The sequence below is a fragment of the Festucalex cinctus genome, chromosome 1 (assembly GCF_051991245.1).
Source record: "Festucalex cinctus isolate MCC-2025b chromosome 1, RoL_Fcin_1.0, whole genome shotgun sequence".
Classification (NCBI taxonomy): domain Eukaryota; kingdom Metazoa; phylum Chordata; class Actinopteri; order Syngnathiformes; family Syngnathidae; genus Festucalex; species Festucalex cinctus.
Window position 1 is genome coordinate 61,643,468 of NC_135411.1, and position 12,032 is coordinate 61,655,499.

General features: G+C 41.7%; 38 non-coding genes across 38 annotated transcripts; all 38 read left to right on the forward strand.

The window, feature by feature from the left end:
* The first annotated feature begins 123 nt into the window (after nucleotides 1–123).
* Nucleotides 124–211, forward strand: trnay-gua (transfer RNA tyrosine (anticodon GUA)). Its single transcript is given in 2 exon segments — nucleotides 124–160; nucleotides 176–211. It is a non-coding gene; the product is annotated as a tRNA-Tyr (tRNA).
* Nucleotides 212–393: 182 nt separating this feature from the next.
* On the forward strand, nucleotides 394–481 carry trnay-gua (transfer RNA tyrosine (anticodon GUA)). Its single transcript is given in 2 exon segments — nucleotides 394–430; nucleotides 446–481. It is a non-coding gene; the product is annotated as a tRNA-Tyr (tRNA).
* Nucleotides 482–664: 183 nt separating this feature from the next.
* On the forward strand, nucleotides 665–752 carry trnay-gua (transfer RNA tyrosine (anticodon GUA)). Its single transcript is given in 2 exon segments — nucleotides 665–701; nucleotides 717–752. It is a non-coding gene; the product is annotated as a tRNA-Tyr (tRNA).
* A 172-nt stretch (nucleotides 753–924) lies between these two features.
* trnad-guc (transfer RNA aspartic acid (anticodon GUC)) lies at nucleotides 925–1,012 on the forward strand. The gene is given in 2 exon segments: nucleotides 925–961; nucleotides 977–1,012. It is a non-coding gene; the product is annotated as a tRNA-Asp (tRNA).
* A 182-nt stretch (nucleotides 1,013–1,194) lies between these two features.
* trnay-gua (transfer RNA tyrosine (anticodon GUA)) lies at nucleotides 1,195–1,282 on the forward strand. The gene is given in 2 exon segments: nucleotides 1,195–1,231; nucleotides 1,247–1,282. It is a non-coding gene; the product is annotated as a tRNA-Tyr (tRNA).
* A 182-nt stretch (nucleotides 1,283–1,464) lies between these two features.
* On the forward strand, nucleotides 1,465–1,552 carry trnay-gua (transfer RNA tyrosine (anticodon GUA)). The gene is given in 2 exon segments: nucleotides 1,465–1,501; nucleotides 1,517–1,552. It is a non-coding gene; the product is annotated as a tRNA-Tyr (tRNA).
* A 172-nt stretch (nucleotides 1,553–1,724) lies between these two features.
* trnay-gua (transfer RNA tyrosine (anticodon GUA)) lies at nucleotides 1,725–1,812 on the forward strand. The gene is given in 2 exon segments: nucleotides 1,725–1,761; nucleotides 1,777–1,812. It is a non-coding gene; the product is annotated as a tRNA-Tyr (tRNA).
* A 185-nt stretch (nucleotides 1,813–1,997) lies between these two features.
* trnay-gua (transfer RNA tyrosine (anticodon GUA)) lies at nucleotides 1,998–2,085 on the forward strand. Its single transcript is given in 2 exon segments — nucleotides 1,998–2,034; nucleotides 2,050–2,085. It is a non-coding gene; the product is annotated as a tRNA-Tyr (tRNA).
* A 182-nt stretch (nucleotides 2,086–2,267) lies between these two features.
* On the forward strand, nucleotides 2,268–2,355 carry trnay-gua (transfer RNA tyrosine (anticodon GUA)). Its single transcript is given in 2 exon segments — nucleotides 2,268–2,304; nucleotides 2,320–2,355. It is a non-coding gene; the product is annotated as a tRNA-Tyr (tRNA).
* A 172-nt stretch (nucleotides 2,356–2,527) lies between these two features.
* On the forward strand, nucleotides 2,528–2,615 carry trnay-gua (transfer RNA tyrosine (anticodon GUA)). The gene is given in 2 exon segments: nucleotides 2,528–2,564; nucleotides 2,580–2,615. It is a non-coding gene; the product is annotated as a tRNA-Tyr (tRNA).
* Nucleotides 2,616–3,069: 454 nt separating this feature from the next.
* On the forward strand, nucleotides 3,070–3,157 carry trnay-gua (transfer RNA tyrosine (anticodon GUA)). The gene is given in 2 exon segments: nucleotides 3,070–3,106; nucleotides 3,122–3,157. It is a non-coding gene; the product is annotated as a tRNA-Tyr (tRNA).
* Nucleotides 3,158–3,339: 182 nt separating this feature from the next.
* Nucleotides 3,340–3,427, forward strand: trnay-gua (transfer RNA tyrosine (anticodon GUA)). Its single transcript is given in 2 exon segments — nucleotides 3,340–3,376; nucleotides 3,392–3,427. It is a non-coding gene; the product is annotated as a tRNA-Tyr (tRNA).
* A 183-nt stretch (nucleotides 3,428–3,610) lies between these two features.
* trnay-gua (transfer RNA tyrosine (anticodon GUA)) lies at nucleotides 3,611–3,698 on the forward strand. Its single transcript is given in 2 exon segments — nucleotides 3,611–3,647; nucleotides 3,663–3,698. It is a non-coding gene; the product is annotated as a tRNA-Tyr (tRNA).
* A 172-nt stretch (nucleotides 3,699–3,870) lies between these two features.
* trnay-gua (transfer RNA tyrosine (anticodon GUA)) lies at nucleotides 3,871–3,958 on the forward strand. Its single transcript is given in 2 exon segments — nucleotides 3,871–3,907; nucleotides 3,923–3,958. It is a non-coding gene; the product is annotated as a tRNA-Tyr (tRNA).
* A 454-nt stretch (nucleotides 3,959–4,412) lies between these two features.
* On the forward strand, nucleotides 4,413–4,500 carry trnay-gua (transfer RNA tyrosine (anticodon GUA)). Its single transcript is given in 2 exon segments — nucleotides 4,413–4,449; nucleotides 4,465–4,500. It is a non-coding gene; the product is annotated as a tRNA-Tyr (tRNA).
* Nucleotides 4,501–4,682: 182 nt separating this feature from the next.
* On the forward strand, nucleotides 4,683–4,770 carry trnay-gua (transfer RNA tyrosine (anticodon GUA)). The gene is given in 2 exon segments: nucleotides 4,683–4,719; nucleotides 4,735–4,770. It is a non-coding gene; the product is annotated as a tRNA-Tyr (tRNA).
* Nucleotides 4,771–4,942: 172 nt separating this feature from the next.
* trnay-gua (transfer RNA tyrosine (anticodon GUA)) lies at nucleotides 4,943–5,030 on the forward strand. The gene is given in 2 exon segments: nucleotides 4,943–4,979; nucleotides 4,995–5,030. It is a non-coding gene; the product is annotated as a tRNA-Tyr (tRNA).
* Nucleotides 5,031–5,195: 165 nt separating this feature from the next.
* trnay-gua (transfer RNA tyrosine (anticodon GUA)) lies at nucleotides 5,196–5,283 on the forward strand. Its single transcript is given in 2 exon segments — nucleotides 5,196–5,232; nucleotides 5,248–5,283. It is a non-coding gene; the product is annotated as a tRNA-Tyr (tRNA).
* Nucleotides 5,284–5,738: 455 nt separating this feature from the next.
* On the forward strand, nucleotides 5,739–5,826 carry trnay-gua (transfer RNA tyrosine (anticodon GUA)). The gene is given in 2 exon segments: nucleotides 5,739–5,775; nucleotides 5,791–5,826. It is a non-coding gene; the product is annotated as a tRNA-Tyr (tRNA).
* Nucleotides 5,827–6,009: 183 nt separating this feature from the next.
* Nucleotides 6,010–6,097, forward strand: trnay-gua (transfer RNA tyrosine (anticodon GUA)). Its single transcript is given in 2 exon segments — nucleotides 6,010–6,046; nucleotides 6,062–6,097. It is a non-coding gene; the product is annotated as a tRNA-Tyr (tRNA).
* A 172-nt stretch (nucleotides 6,098–6,269) lies between these two features.
* trnad-guc (transfer RNA aspartic acid (anticodon GUC)) lies at nucleotides 6,270–6,357 on the forward strand. The gene is given in 2 exon segments: nucleotides 6,270–6,306; nucleotides 6,322–6,357. It is a non-coding gene; the product is annotated as a tRNA-Asp (tRNA).
* A 182-nt stretch (nucleotides 6,358–6,539) lies between these two features.
* On the forward strand, nucleotides 6,540–6,627 carry trnay-gua (transfer RNA tyrosine (anticodon GUA)). The gene is given in 2 exon segments: nucleotides 6,540–6,576; nucleotides 6,592–6,627. It is a non-coding gene; the product is annotated as a tRNA-Tyr (tRNA).
* A 172-nt stretch (nucleotides 6,628–6,799) lies between these two features.
* On the forward strand, nucleotides 6,800–6,887 carry trnay-gua (transfer RNA tyrosine (anticodon GUA)). The gene is given in 2 exon segments: nucleotides 6,800–6,836; nucleotides 6,852–6,887. It is a non-coding gene; the product is annotated as a tRNA-Tyr (tRNA).
* A 165-nt stretch (nucleotides 6,888–7,052) lies between these two features.
* On the forward strand, nucleotides 7,053–7,140 carry trnay-gua (transfer RNA tyrosine (anticodon GUA)). The gene is given in 2 exon segments: nucleotides 7,053–7,089; nucleotides 7,105–7,140. It is a non-coding gene; the product is annotated as a tRNA-Tyr (tRNA).
* Nucleotides 7,141–7,595: 455 nt separating this feature from the next.
* trnay-gua (transfer RNA tyrosine (anticodon GUA)) lies at nucleotides 7,596–7,683 on the forward strand. Its single transcript is given in 2 exon segments — nucleotides 7,596–7,632; nucleotides 7,648–7,683. It is a non-coding gene; the product is annotated as a tRNA-Tyr (tRNA).
* A 183-nt stretch (nucleotides 7,684–7,866) lies between these two features.
* Nucleotides 7,867–7,954, forward strand: trnay-gua (transfer RNA tyrosine (anticodon GUA)). Its single transcript is given in 2 exon segments — nucleotides 7,867–7,903; nucleotides 7,919–7,954. It is a non-coding gene; the product is annotated as a tRNA-Tyr (tRNA).
* A 172-nt stretch (nucleotides 7,955–8,126) lies between these two features.
* On the forward strand, nucleotides 8,127–8,214 carry trnad-guc (transfer RNA aspartic acid (anticodon GUC)). The gene is given in 2 exon segments: nucleotides 8,127–8,163; nucleotides 8,179–8,214. It is a non-coding gene; the product is annotated as a tRNA-Asp (tRNA).
* A 182-nt stretch (nucleotides 8,215–8,396) lies between these two features.
* trnay-gua (transfer RNA tyrosine (anticodon GUA)) lies at nucleotides 8,397–8,484 on the forward strand. Its single transcript is given in 2 exon segments — nucleotides 8,397–8,433; nucleotides 8,449–8,484. It is a non-coding gene; the product is annotated as a tRNA-Tyr (tRNA).
* A 182-nt stretch (nucleotides 8,485–8,666) lies between these two features.
* trnay-gua (transfer RNA tyrosine (anticodon GUA)) lies at nucleotides 8,667–8,754 on the forward strand. The gene is given in 2 exon segments: nucleotides 8,667–8,703; nucleotides 8,719–8,754. It is a non-coding gene; the product is annotated as a tRNA-Tyr (tRNA).
* A 172-nt stretch (nucleotides 8,755–8,926) lies between these two features.
* trnay-gua (transfer RNA tyrosine (anticodon GUA)) lies at nucleotides 8,927–9,014 on the forward strand. The gene is given in 2 exon segments: nucleotides 8,927–8,963; nucleotides 8,979–9,014. It is a non-coding gene; the product is annotated as a tRNA-Tyr (tRNA).
* Nucleotides 9,015–9,199: 185 nt separating this feature from the next.
* trnay-gua (transfer RNA tyrosine (anticodon GUA)) lies at nucleotides 9,200–9,287 on the forward strand. Its single transcript is given in 2 exon segments — nucleotides 9,200–9,236; nucleotides 9,252–9,287. It is a non-coding gene; the product is annotated as a tRNA-Tyr (tRNA).
* A 182-nt stretch (nucleotides 9,288–9,469) lies between these two features.
* Nucleotides 9,470–9,557, forward strand: trnay-gua (transfer RNA tyrosine (anticodon GUA)). Its single transcript is given in 2 exon segments — nucleotides 9,470–9,506; nucleotides 9,522–9,557. It is a non-coding gene; the product is annotated as a tRNA-Tyr (tRNA).
* A 172-nt stretch (nucleotides 9,558–9,729) lies between these two features.
* trnay-gua (transfer RNA tyrosine (anticodon GUA)) lies at nucleotides 9,730–9,817 on the forward strand. Its single transcript is given in 2 exon segments — nucleotides 9,730–9,766; nucleotides 9,782–9,817. It is a non-coding gene; the product is annotated as a tRNA-Tyr (tRNA).
* A 454-nt stretch (nucleotides 9,818–10,271) lies between these two features.
* trnay-gua (transfer RNA tyrosine (anticodon GUA)) lies at nucleotides 10,272–10,359 on the forward strand. Its single transcript is given in 2 exon segments — nucleotides 10,272–10,308; nucleotides 10,324–10,359. It is a non-coding gene; the product is annotated as a tRNA-Tyr (tRNA).
* Nucleotides 10,360–10,541: 182 nt separating this feature from the next.
* Nucleotides 10,542–10,629, forward strand: trnay-gua (transfer RNA tyrosine (anticodon GUA)). The gene is given in 2 exon segments: nucleotides 10,542–10,578; nucleotides 10,594–10,629. It is a non-coding gene; the product is annotated as a tRNA-Tyr (tRNA).
* A 183-nt stretch (nucleotides 10,630–10,812) lies between these two features.
* Nucleotides 10,813–10,900, forward strand: trnay-gua (transfer RNA tyrosine (anticodon GUA)). The gene is given in 2 exon segments: nucleotides 10,813–10,849; nucleotides 10,865–10,900. It is a non-coding gene; the product is annotated as a tRNA-Tyr (tRNA).
* A 172-nt stretch (nucleotides 10,901–11,072) lies between these two features.
* On the forward strand, nucleotides 11,073–11,160 carry trnay-gua (transfer RNA tyrosine (anticodon GUA)). Its single transcript is given in 2 exon segments — nucleotides 11,073–11,109; nucleotides 11,125–11,160. It is a non-coding gene; the product is annotated as a tRNA-Tyr (tRNA).
* Nucleotides 11,161–11,884: 724 nt separating this feature from the next.
* On the forward strand, nucleotides 11,885–11,972 carry trnay-gua (transfer RNA tyrosine (anticodon GUA)). Its single transcript is given in 2 exon segments — nucleotides 11,885–11,921; nucleotides 11,937–11,972. It is a non-coding gene; the product is annotated as a tRNA-Tyr (tRNA).
* Nucleotides 11,973–12,032: the final 60 nt, after the last annotated feature.

Genomic DNA, 12,032 nt, shown 5'->3' on the forward strand with positions numbered 1-12,032 from the left:
TCATCAGAATCTACAAAATCTATAATTCCTCAATACCTCCTTGTCACGCAAAGCATACCCACGATCAACTCCATTCTTGTTATTTTTCCTCATTCCTCAGATGTTCTAGCAAGCAGCCAGCACCCTTCGATAGCTCAGTTGGTAGAGCGGAGGACTGTAGATGATCTCAGCTGAAATCCTTAGGTCGCTGGTTCAAATCCGGCTCGAAGGATGTTTTGGACCATTCCCAATCTTAATCAAAAGGAGGAAATAAAAATAATTGTGGCTCATTCATCAGAACCTACGAAATCTATAATTCCTCAATACCTCCTTGTCACGCAAAGCATACCCACGATCAGCTCCATTCTTGTTATTTTTCCTCATTCCTCAGATGTTCTAGCAAGCAGCCAGCACCCTTCGATAGCTCAGATGGTAGAGCGGAGAACTGTAGATGATCTCAGCTGAAATCCTTAGGTCGCTGGTTCAAATCCGGCTCGAAGGATGTTTTGGACCATTCCCAATCTTAATCAAAAGGAGGAAATAAAAATAATTGTGGCTCATTCATCAGAACCTAAGAAATCTATAATTCCTCAATACCTCCTTGTCATGCAAAGCATTCCCCCAACATCAGCTCAACATTCTTATTTTTCCCCATTCCTCAGATGTTCTAAGAAGGAGCAAGTAACCTTCGATAGCTCAGTTGGTAGAGCGGAGGACTGTAGATGATCTCAGCTGAAATCCTTAGGTCGCTGGTTCAAATCCGGCTCGAAGGATGTTTTGGACCATTCCCAATCTTAATCAAAAGGAGGAAATAAAAATAATTGTGGCTCATTCATCAGAACCTAAGAAATCTATAATTCCTCAATACCTCCTTGTCACGCAAAGCGTTCCCTCAACATTCTTATTTTTCCCCATTCCTCAGATGTTCTAAGAAGGAGCAAGTAACTTTTGATAGCTCAGTTGGTAGAGCGGAGGACTGTCGATGATCTCAGCTGAAATCCTTAGGTCGCTGGTTCAAATCCGGCTCGAAGGATCTTTTGGAGCATTCCCAATCTTAATCAAAAGTAGGAAACAAAAATAATTGTGGCTCATTCATCAGAATCTATGAAATCTATAATTCCTCAATACCTCCTTGTCACGCAAAGCATACCCAAAATCAGCTCCATTCTTGTTATTTTTCCTCATTCCTCAGATGTTCTAGCAAGCAGCCAGCACCCTTCGATAGCTCAGTTGGTAGAGCGGAGGACTGTAGATGATCTCAGCTGAAATCCTTAGGTCGCTGGTTCAAATCCGGCTTGAAGGGTTTTTTTGAGCATTCCCAATCTTAATCAAAAGGAGGAAATAAAAATAATTGTGGCTCATTAATCAGAATCTACGGAATCTATAATTCCTCAATACCTCTTTGTCACGCAAAGCAGACCCACGATCAGCTCCATTCTTGTTATTTTTCCTCATTCCTCAGATTTTCTAGCAAGCAGCCAGCACCCTTCGATAGCTCAGTTGGTAGAGCGGAGGACTGTAGATGATCTCAGCTGAAATCCTTAGGTCGCTGGTTCAAATCCGGCTCGAAGGATGTTTTGGACCATCCCCAATCTTAATCAAAAGGAGGAAATAAAAATAATTGTGGCTCATTCATCAGAACCTAAGAAATCTATAATTCCTCAATACCTCCTTGTCACGCAAAGCATTCCCTCAACATTCTTATTTTTCCCCATTCCTCAGATGTTCTAAGAAGGAGCAAGTAACCTTCGATAGCTCAGTTGGTAGAGCGGAGGACTGTAGATGATCTCAGCTGGAATCCTTAGGTCGCTGGTTCAAATCCGGCTTGAAGGATTTTTTTGGAGCATTCCCAATCTTAATCAAGAGTAGGAAATAAAAAACATTTTGTCTCATTCATTAGAACCTACGAAATCTATAATTCCTCAATACCTCCTTGTCACGCAAAGCATACACACGATCAGCTCTCCATTCTTGTTGTTTTTCCCCATTCCTCAGATGTTCTAAGAAGGAGCAAGTAACCGTCGATAGCTCAGTTGGTAGAGCGGAGGACTGTAGATGATCTCAGCTGAAATCCTTAGGTTGCTGGTTCAAATCCGGCTTGAAGGACTTTTTTGAGCATTCCCAATCTTAATCAAACGGAGGAAATAAAAATAATTGTGGCTCATTAATCAGAATCTACGAAATCTATAATTCCTCAATACCTCCTTGTCACGCAAAGCATACCCACGATCAGCTCCATTCTTGTTATTTTTCCTCATTCCTCAGATGTTCTAGCAAGCAGCCAGCACCCTTCGATAGCTCAGTTGGTAGAGCGGAGGACTGTAGATGATCTCAGCAGAAATCCTTAGGTCGCTGGTTCAAATCCGGCTCGAAGGATGATTTGGACCATCCCCAATCTTAATCAAAAGGAGGAAATAAAAATAATTGTGGCTCATTCATCAGAACCTAAGAAATCGATAATTCCTCAATACCTCCTTGTCACGCAAAGCATTCCCTCAACATTCTTATTTTTCCCCATTCCTCAGATGTTCTAAGAAGGAGCAAGTAACCTTCGATAGCTCAGTTGGTAGAGCGGAGGACTGTAGATGATCTCAGCTGAAATCCTTAGGTCGCTGGTTCAAATCCGGCTCGAAGGATGTTTTGGAGCATTCCCAATCTTAATCAAAAGTAGGAAATAAAAATAATTGTGGCTCATTCATCAGAATCTACGAAATCTATAATTCCTCAATACCTCCTTGTCACGCAAAGCATACACACCATCAGCTCTCCATTCTTGTTGTTTTTCCCCATTCCTCAGATGTTCTAAGAAGGAGCAAGTAACCTTCGATAGCTCAGTTGGTAGAGCGGAGGACTGTAGATGTTCTCTGCTGGAATCCTTAGGTCGCTGGTGAAAATCCGGATCGAAGGATATTTTGGAGCATTCCCAATCTTAAGCAAAAGTAGGAAATAATAATAATTGTGACTCATTCATCAGAATCTACAAAATCTATAATTCCTCAATACCTCCTTGTCACGCAAAGCATACCCACGATCAACTCCATTCTTGTTATTTTTCCTCATTCCTCAGATGTTCTAGGAAGCAGCCAGCACCCTTCGATAGCTCAGTTGATAGAGCGGAGGACTGTAGATGATCTCAGCTGAAATCCTTAGGTCGCTGGTTCAAATCCGGCTCGAAGGATGTTTTGGACCATTCCCAATCTTAATCAAAAGGAGGAAATAAAAATAATTGTGGCTCATTCATCAGAACCTACGAAATCTATAATTCCTCAATACCTCCTTGTCACGCAAAGCATACCCACGATCAGCTCCATTCTTGTTATTTTTCCTCATTCCTCAGATGTTCTAGCAAGCAGCCAGCACCCTTCGATAGCTCAGATGGTAGAGCGGAGAACTGTAGATGATCTCAGCTGAAATCCTTAGGTCGCTGGTTCAAATCCGGCTCGAAGGATGTTTTGGACCATTCCCAATCTTAATCAAAAGGAGGAAATAAAAATAATTGTGGCTCATTCATCAGAACCTAAGAAATCTATAATTCCTCAATTCCTCCTTGTCATGCAAAGCATTCCCCCAACATCAGCTCAACATTCTTATTTTTCCCCATTCCTCAGATGTTCTAAGAAGGAGCAAGTAACCTTCGATAGCTCAGTTGGTAGAGCGGAGGACTGTAGATGATCTCAGCTGAAATCCTTAGGTCGCTGGTTCAAATCCGGCTCGAAGGATGTTTTGGACCATTCCCAATCTTAATCAAAAGGAGGAAATAAAAATAATTGTGGCTCATTCATCAGAACCTAAGAAATCTATAATTCCTCAATACCTCCTTGTCACGCAAAGCGTTCCCTCAACATTCTTATTTTTCCCCATTCCTCAGATGTTCTAAGAAGGAGCAAGTAACCTTTGATAGCTCAGTTGGTAGAGCGGAGGACTGTAGATGATCTCAGCTGAAATCCTTAGGTCGCTGGTTCAAATCCGGCTCGAAGGATCTTTTGGAGCATTCCCAATCTTAATCAAAAGTAAGAAATAAAAATAATTGTGGCTCATTCATCAGAATCTACGAAATCTATAATTCCTCAATACCTCATTGTCACGCAAAGCATACCCACGATCAGCTCCATTCTTGTTATTTTTCCTCATTCCTCAGATGTTCTAGCAAGCAGCCAGCACCCTTCGATAGCTCAGTTGGTAGAGCGGAGGACTGTAGACGATCTCAGCTGAAACCCTTAGGTCGCTGGATCAAATCCGGCTTGAAGGTTATTTTGGAGCATTCCCAATCTTAATCAAAAGTAGGAAATAAAAAACATTTTGGCTCATTCATCAGAACCTACGAAATCTATAATTCCTCAATACCTCCTTGTCACGCAAAGCATACACGCCATCAGCTCTCCATTCATGTTTGTTTTCCCCATTCCTCAGACGTTCTAGCAAGCAGTCCGCACCCTTCGATAGCTCAGTTGGTAGAGCGGAGGACTGTAGATGTTCTCAGCTGAAATCCTTAGGTCACTGGTTCAAATCCGGCTCGAAGGATGTTTTGGAGCATTCCCAATCTTAATCAAAAGGAGGAAATAAAAATAATTGTGGCTCATTCATCAGAATCTATGAAATCTATAATTCCTCAATACCTCCTTGTCACGCAAAGCATACCCAAAATCAGCTCCATTCTTGTTATTTTTCCTCATTCCTCAGATGTTCTAGCAAGCAGCCAGCACCCTTCGATAGCTCAGTTGGTAGAGCGGAGGACTGTAGATGATCTCAGCTGAAATCCTTAGGTCGCTGGTTCAAATCCGGCTCGAAGGATGTTTTGGACCATCCCCAATCTTAATCAAAAGGAGGAAATAAAAATAATTGTGGCTCATTCATCAGAACCTAAGAAATCTATAATTCCTCAATACCTCCTTGTCACGCAAAGCATTCCCTCAACATTCTTATTTTTCCCCATTCCTCAGATGTTCTAAGAAGGAGCAAGTAACCTTCGATAGCTCAGTTGGTAGAGCGGAGGACTGTAGATGATCTCAGCTGAAATCCTTAGGTCGCTGGTTCTAATCCGGCTCGAAGGATGTTTTGGAGCAAAGTAGGAAATAAAAATAATTGTGGCTCATTCATCAGAATCTACGAAATCTATAATTCCTCAATACCTCATTGTCACGCAAAGCATACCCACGATCAGCTCCATTCTTGTTATTTTTCCTCATTCCTCAGATGTTCTAGCAAGCAGCCATCACCCTTCGATAGCTCAGTTGGTAGAGCGGAGGACTGTAGATGATCTCAGCTGGAATCCTTAGGTCGCTGGTTCAAATCCGGCTTGAAGGATTTTTTTGGAGCATTCCCAATCTTAATCAAAAGTAGGAAATAAAAAACATTTTGGCTCATTCATTAGAACCTACGAAATCTATAATTCCTCAATACCTCCTTGTCACGCAAAGCATACACACCATCAGCTCTCCATTCTTGTTGTTTTTCCCCATTCCTCAGATGTTCTAAGAAGGAGCAAGTAACCTTCGATAGCTCAGTTGGTAGAGCGGAGGACTGTAGATGTTCTCTGCTGGAATCCTTAGGTCGCTGGTGAAAATCCGGATCGAAGGATATTTTGGAGCATTCCCAATCTTAAGCAAAAGTAGGAAATAATAATAATTGTGACTCATTCATCAGAATCTACAAAATCTATAATTCCTCAATACCTCCTTGTCACGCAAAGCATACCCACGATCAGCTCCATTCTTGTTATTTTTCCTCATTCCTCAGATGTTCTAGCAAGCAGCCAGCACCCTTCGATAGCTCAGATGGTAGAGCGGAGAACTGTAGATGATCTCAGCTGAAATCCTTAGGTCGCTGGTTCAAATCCGGCTCGAAGGATGTTTTGGACCATTCCCAATCTTAATCAAAAGGAGGAAATAAAAATAATTGTGGCTCATTCATCAGAACCTAAGAAATCTATAATTCCTCAATACCTCCTTGTCATGCAAAGCATTCCCCCAACATCAGCTCAACATTCTTATTTTTCCCCATTCCTCAGATGTTCTAAGAAGGAGCAAGTAACCTTCGATAGCTCAGTTGGTAGAGCGGAGGACTGTAGATGATCTCAGCTGAAATCCTTAGGTCGCTGGTTCAAATCCGGCTCGAAGGATGTTTTGGACCATTCCCAATCTTAATCAAAAGGAGGAAATAAAAATAATTGTGGCTCATTCATCAGAACCTAAGAAATCTATAATTCCTCAATACCTCCTTGTCACGCAAAGCGTTCCCTCAACATTCTTATTTTTCCCCATTCCTCAGATGTTCTAAGAAGGAGCAAGTAACTTTTGATAGCTCAGTTGGTAGAGCGGAGGACTGTCGATGATCTCAGCTGAAATCCTTAGGTCGCTGGTTCAAATCCGGCTCGAAGGATCTTTTGGAGCATTCCCAATCTTAATCAAAAGTAGGAAACAAAAATAATTGTGGCTCATTCATCAGAATCTATGAAATCTATAATTCCTCAATACCTCCTTGTCACGCAAAGCATACCCAAAATCAGCTCCATTCTTGTTATTTTTCCTCATTCCTCAGATGTTCTAGCAAGCAGCCAGCACCCTTCGATAGCTCAGTTGGTAGAGCGGAGGACTGTAGATGATCTCAGCTGAAATCCTTAGGTCGCTGGTTCAAATCCGGCTCGAAGGATGTTTTGGACCATCCCCAATCTTAATCAAAAGGAGGAAATAAAAATAATTGTGGCTCATTCATCAGAACCTAAGAAATCTATAATTCCTCAATACCTCCTTGTCACGCAAAGCATTCCCTCAACATTCTTATTTTTCCCCATTCCTCAGATGTTCTAAGAAGGAGCAAGTAACCTTCGATAGCTCAGTTGGTAGAGCGGAGGACTGTAGATGATCTCAGCTGAAATCCTTAGGTCGCTGGTTCTAATCCGGCTCGAAGGATGTTTTGGAGCAAAGTAGGAAATAAAAATAATTGTGGCTCATTCATCAGAATCTACGAAATCTATAATTCCTCAATACCTCATTGTCACGCAAAGCATACCCACGATCAGCTCCATTCTTGTTATTTTTCCTCATTCCTCAGATGTTCTAGCAAGCAGCCATCACCCTTCGATAGCTCAGTTGGTAGAGCGGAGGACTGTAGATGATCTCAGCTGGAATCCTTAGGTCGCTGGTTCAAATCCGGCTTGAAGGATTTTTTTGGAGCATTCCCAATCTTAATCAAAAGTAGGAAATAAAAAACATTTTGGCTCATTCATTAGAACCTACGAAATCTATAATTCCTCAATACCTCCTTGTCACGCAAAGCATACACACCATCAGCTCTCCATTCTTGTTGTTTTTCCCCATTCCTCAGATGTTCTAAGAAGGAGCAAGTAACCTTCGATAGCTCAGTTGGTAGAGCGGAGGACTGTAGATGTTCTCTGCTGGAATCCTTAGGTCGCTGGTGAAAATCCGGATCGAAGGATATTTTGGAGCATTCCCAATCTTAAGCAAAAGTAGGAAATAATAATAATTGTGACTCATTCATCAGAATCTACAAAATCTATAATTCCTCAATACCTCCTTGTCACGCAAAGCATACCCACGATCAGCTCCATTCTTGTTATTTTTCCTCATTCCTCAGATGTTCTAGCAAGCAGCCAGCACCCTTCGATAGCTCAGATGGTAGAGCGGAGAACTGTAGATGATCTCAGCTGAAATCCTTAGGTCGCTGGTTCAAATCCGGCTCGAAGGATGTTTTGGACCATTCCCAATCTTAATCAAAAGGAGGAAATAAAAATAATTGTGGCTCATTCATCAGAACCTAAGAAATCTATAATTCCTCAATACCTCCTTGTCATGCAAAGCATTCCCCCAACATCAGCTCAACATTCTTATTTTTCCCCATTCCTCAGATGTTCTAAGAAGGAGCAAGTAACCTTCGATAGCTCAGTTGGTAGAGCGGAGGACTGTAGATGATCTCAGCTGAAATCCTTAGGTCGCTGGTTCAAATCCGGCTCGAAGGATGTTTTGGACCATTCCCAATCTTAATCAAAAGGAGGAAATAAAAATAATTGTGGCTCATTCATCAGAACCTAAGAAATCTATAATTCCTCAATACCTCCTTGTCACGCAAAGCGTTCCCTCAACATTCTTATTTTTCCCCATTCCTCAGATGTTCTAAGAAGGAGCAAGTAACTTTTGATAGCTCAGTTGGTAGAGCGGAGGACTGTCGATGATCTCAGCTGAAATCCTTAGGTCGCTGGTTCAAATCCGGCTCGAAGGATCTTTTGGAGCATTCCCAATCTTAATCAAAAGTAGGAAACAAAAATAATTGTGGCTCATTCATCAGAATCTATGAAATCTATAATTCCTCAATACCTCCTTGTCACGCAAAGCATACCCAAAATCAGCTCCATTCTTGTTATTTTTCCTCATTCCTCAGATGTTCTAGCAAGCAGCCAGCACCCTTCGATAGCTCAGTTGGTAGAGCGGAGGACTGTAGATGATCTCAGCTGAAATCCTTAGGTCGCTGGTTCAAATCCGGCTTGAAGGGTTTTTTTGAGCATTCCCAATCTTAATCAAAAGGAGGAAATAAAAATAATTGTGGCTCATTAATCAGAATCTACGGAATCTATAATTCCTCAATACCTCTTTGTCACGCAAAGCAGACCCACGATCAGCTCCATTCTTGTTATTTTTCCTCATTCCTCAGATGTTCTAGCAAGCAGCCAGCACCCTTCGATAGCTCAGTTGGTAGAGCGGAGGACTGTAGATGATCTCAGCTGAAATCCTTAGGTCGCTGGTTCAAATCCGGCTCGAAGGATGTTTTGGACCATCCCCAATCTTAATCAAAAGGAGGAAATAAAAATAATTGTGGCTCATTCATCAGAACCTAAGAAATCTATAATTCCTCAATACCTCCTTGTCACGCAAAGCATTCCCTCAACATTCTTATTTTTCCCCATTCCTCAGATGTTCTAAGAAGGAGCAAGTAACCTTCGATAGCTCAGTTGGTAGAGCGGAGGACTGTAGATGATCTCAGCTGGAATCCTTAGGTCGCTGGTTCAAATCCGGCTTGAAGGATTTTTTTGGAGCATTCCCAATCTTAATCAAAAGTAGGAAATAAAAAACATTTTGTCTCATTCATTAGAACCTACGAAATCTATAATTCCTCAATACCTCCTTGTCACGCAAAGCATACACACGATCAGCTCTCCATTCTTGTTGTTTTTCCCCATTCCTCAGATGTTCTAAGAAGGAGCAAGTAACCGTCGATAGCTCAGTTGGTAGAGCGGAGGACTGTAGATGATCTCAGCTGAAATCCTTAGGTCGCTGGTTCAAATCCGGCTTGAAGGACTTTTTTGAGCATTCCCAATCTTAATCAAACGGAGGAAATAAAAATAATTGTGGCTCATTAATCAGAATCTACGAAATCTATAATTCCTCAATACCTCCTTGTCACGCAAAGCATACCCACGATCAGCTCCATTCTTGTTATTTTTCCTCATTCCTCAGATGTTCTAGCAAGCAGCCAGCACCCTTCGATAGCTCAGTTGGTAGAGCGGAGGACTGTAGATGATCTCAGCAGAAATCCTTAGGTCGCTGGTTCAAATCCGGCTCGAAGGATGTTTTGGACCATCCCCAATCTTAATCAAAAGGAGGAAATAAAAATAATTGTGGCTCATTCATCAGAACCTAAGAAATCTATAATTCCTCAATACCTCCTTGTCACGCAAAGCATTCCCTCAACATTCTTATTTTTCCCCATTCCTCAGATGTTCTAAGAAGGAGCAAGTATCCTTCGATAGCTCAGTTGGTAGAGCGGAGGACTGTAGATGATCTCAGCTGAAATCCTTAGGTCGCTGGTTCAAATCCGGCTCGAAGGATGTTTTGGAGCATTCCCAATCTTAATCAAAAGTAGGAAATAAAAATAATTGTGGCTCATTCATCAGAATCTACGAAATCTATAATTCCTCAATACCTCCTTGTCACGCAAAGCATACACACCATCAGCTCTCCATTCTTGTTGTTTTTCCCCATTCCTCAGATGTTCTAAGAAGGAGCAAGTAACCTTCGATAGCTCAGTTGGTAGAGCGGAGGACTGTAGATGTTCTCTGCTGGAATCCTTAGGTCGCTGGTGAAAATCCGGATCGAAGGATATTTTGGAGCATTCCCAATCTTAAGCAAAAGTAGGAAATAATAATAATTGTGACTCATTCATCAGAATCTACAAAATCTATAATTCCTCAATACCTCCTTGTCACGCAAAGCATACCCACGATCAACTCCATTCTTGTTATTTTTCCTCATTCCTCAGATGTTCTAGGAAGCAGCCAGCACCCTTCGATAGCTCAGTTGATAGAGCGGAGGACTGTAGATGATCTCAGCTGAAATCCTTAGGTCGCTGGTTCAAATCCGGCTCGAAGGATGTTTTGGACCATTCCCAATCTTAATCAAAAGGAGGAAATAAAAATAATTGTGGCTCATTCATCAGAACCTACGAAATCTATAATTCCTCAATACCTCCTTGTCACGCAAAGCATACCCACGATCAGCTCCATTCTTGTTATTTTTCCTCATTCCTCAGATGTTCTAGCAAGCAGCCAGCACCCTTCGATAGCTCAGATGGTAGAGCGGAGAACTGTAGATGATCTCAGCTGAAATCCTTAGGTCGCTGGTTCAAATCCGGCTCGAAGGATGTTTTGGACCATTCCCAATCTTAATCAAAAGGAGGAAATAAAAATAATTGTGGCTCATTCATCAGAACCTAAGAAATCTATAATTCCTCAATTCCTCCTTGTCATGCAAAGCATTCCCCCAACATCAGCTCAACATTCTTATTTTTCCCCATTCCTCAGATGTTCTAAGAAGGAGCAAGTAACCTTCGATAGCTCAGTTGGTAGAGCGGAGGACTGTAGATTATCTCAGCTGAAATCCTTAGGTCGCTGGTTCAAATCCGGCTCGAAGGATGTTTTGGACCATTCCCAATCTTAATCAAAAGGAGGAAATAAAAATAATTGTGGCTCATTCATCAGAACCTAAGAAATCTATAATTCCTCAATACCTCCTTGTCACGCAAAGCGTTCCCTCAACATTCTTATTTTTCCCCATTCCTCAGATGTTCTAAGAAGGAGCAAGTAACCTTTGATAGCTCAGTTGGTAGAGCGGAGGACTGTAGATGATCTCAGCTGAAATCCTTAGGTCGCTGGTTCAAATCCGGCTCGAAGGATCTTTTGGAGCATTCCCAATCTTAATCAAAAGTAAGAAATAAAAATAATTGTGGCTCATTCATCAGAATCTACGAAATCTATAATTCCTCAATACCTCATTGTCACGCAAAGCATACCCACGATCAGCTCCATTCTTGTTATTTTTCCTCATTCCTCAGATGTTCTAGCAAGCCGCCAGCACCCTTCGATAGCTCAGTTGGTAGAGCGGAGGACTGTAGACGATCTCAGCTGAAACCCTTAGGTCGCTGGATCAAATCCGGCTTGAAGGTTATTTTGGAGCATTCCCAATCTTAATCAAAAGTAGGAAATAAAAAACATTTTGGCTCATTCATCAGAACCTACGAAATCTATAATTCCTCAATACCTCCTTGTCACGCAAAGCATACACGCCATCAGCTCTCCATTCATGTTAGTTTTCCCCATTCCTCAGACGTTCTAGCAAGCAGTCCGCACCCTTCGATAGCTCAGTTGGTAGAGCGGAGGACTGTAGATGTTCTCAGCTGAAATCCTTAGGTCACTGGTTCAAATCCGCCTCGAAGGATGTTTTGGAGCATTCCCAATCTTAATCAAAAGGAGGAAATAAAAATAATTGTGGCTCATTCATCAGAATCTATGAAATCTATAATTCCTCAATACCTCCTTGTCACGCAAAGCATACCCAAAATCAGCTCCATTCTTGTTATTTTTCCTCATTCCTCAGATGTTCTAGCAAGCAGCCAGCACCCTTCGATAGCTCAGTTGGTAGAGCGGAGGACTGTAGATGATCTCAGCTGAAATCCTTAGGTCGCTGGTTCAAATCCGGCTTGAAGGATATTTTTGAGCATTCCCAATCTTAATCAAAAGGAGGAAATAAAAATAATTGTGGCTCATT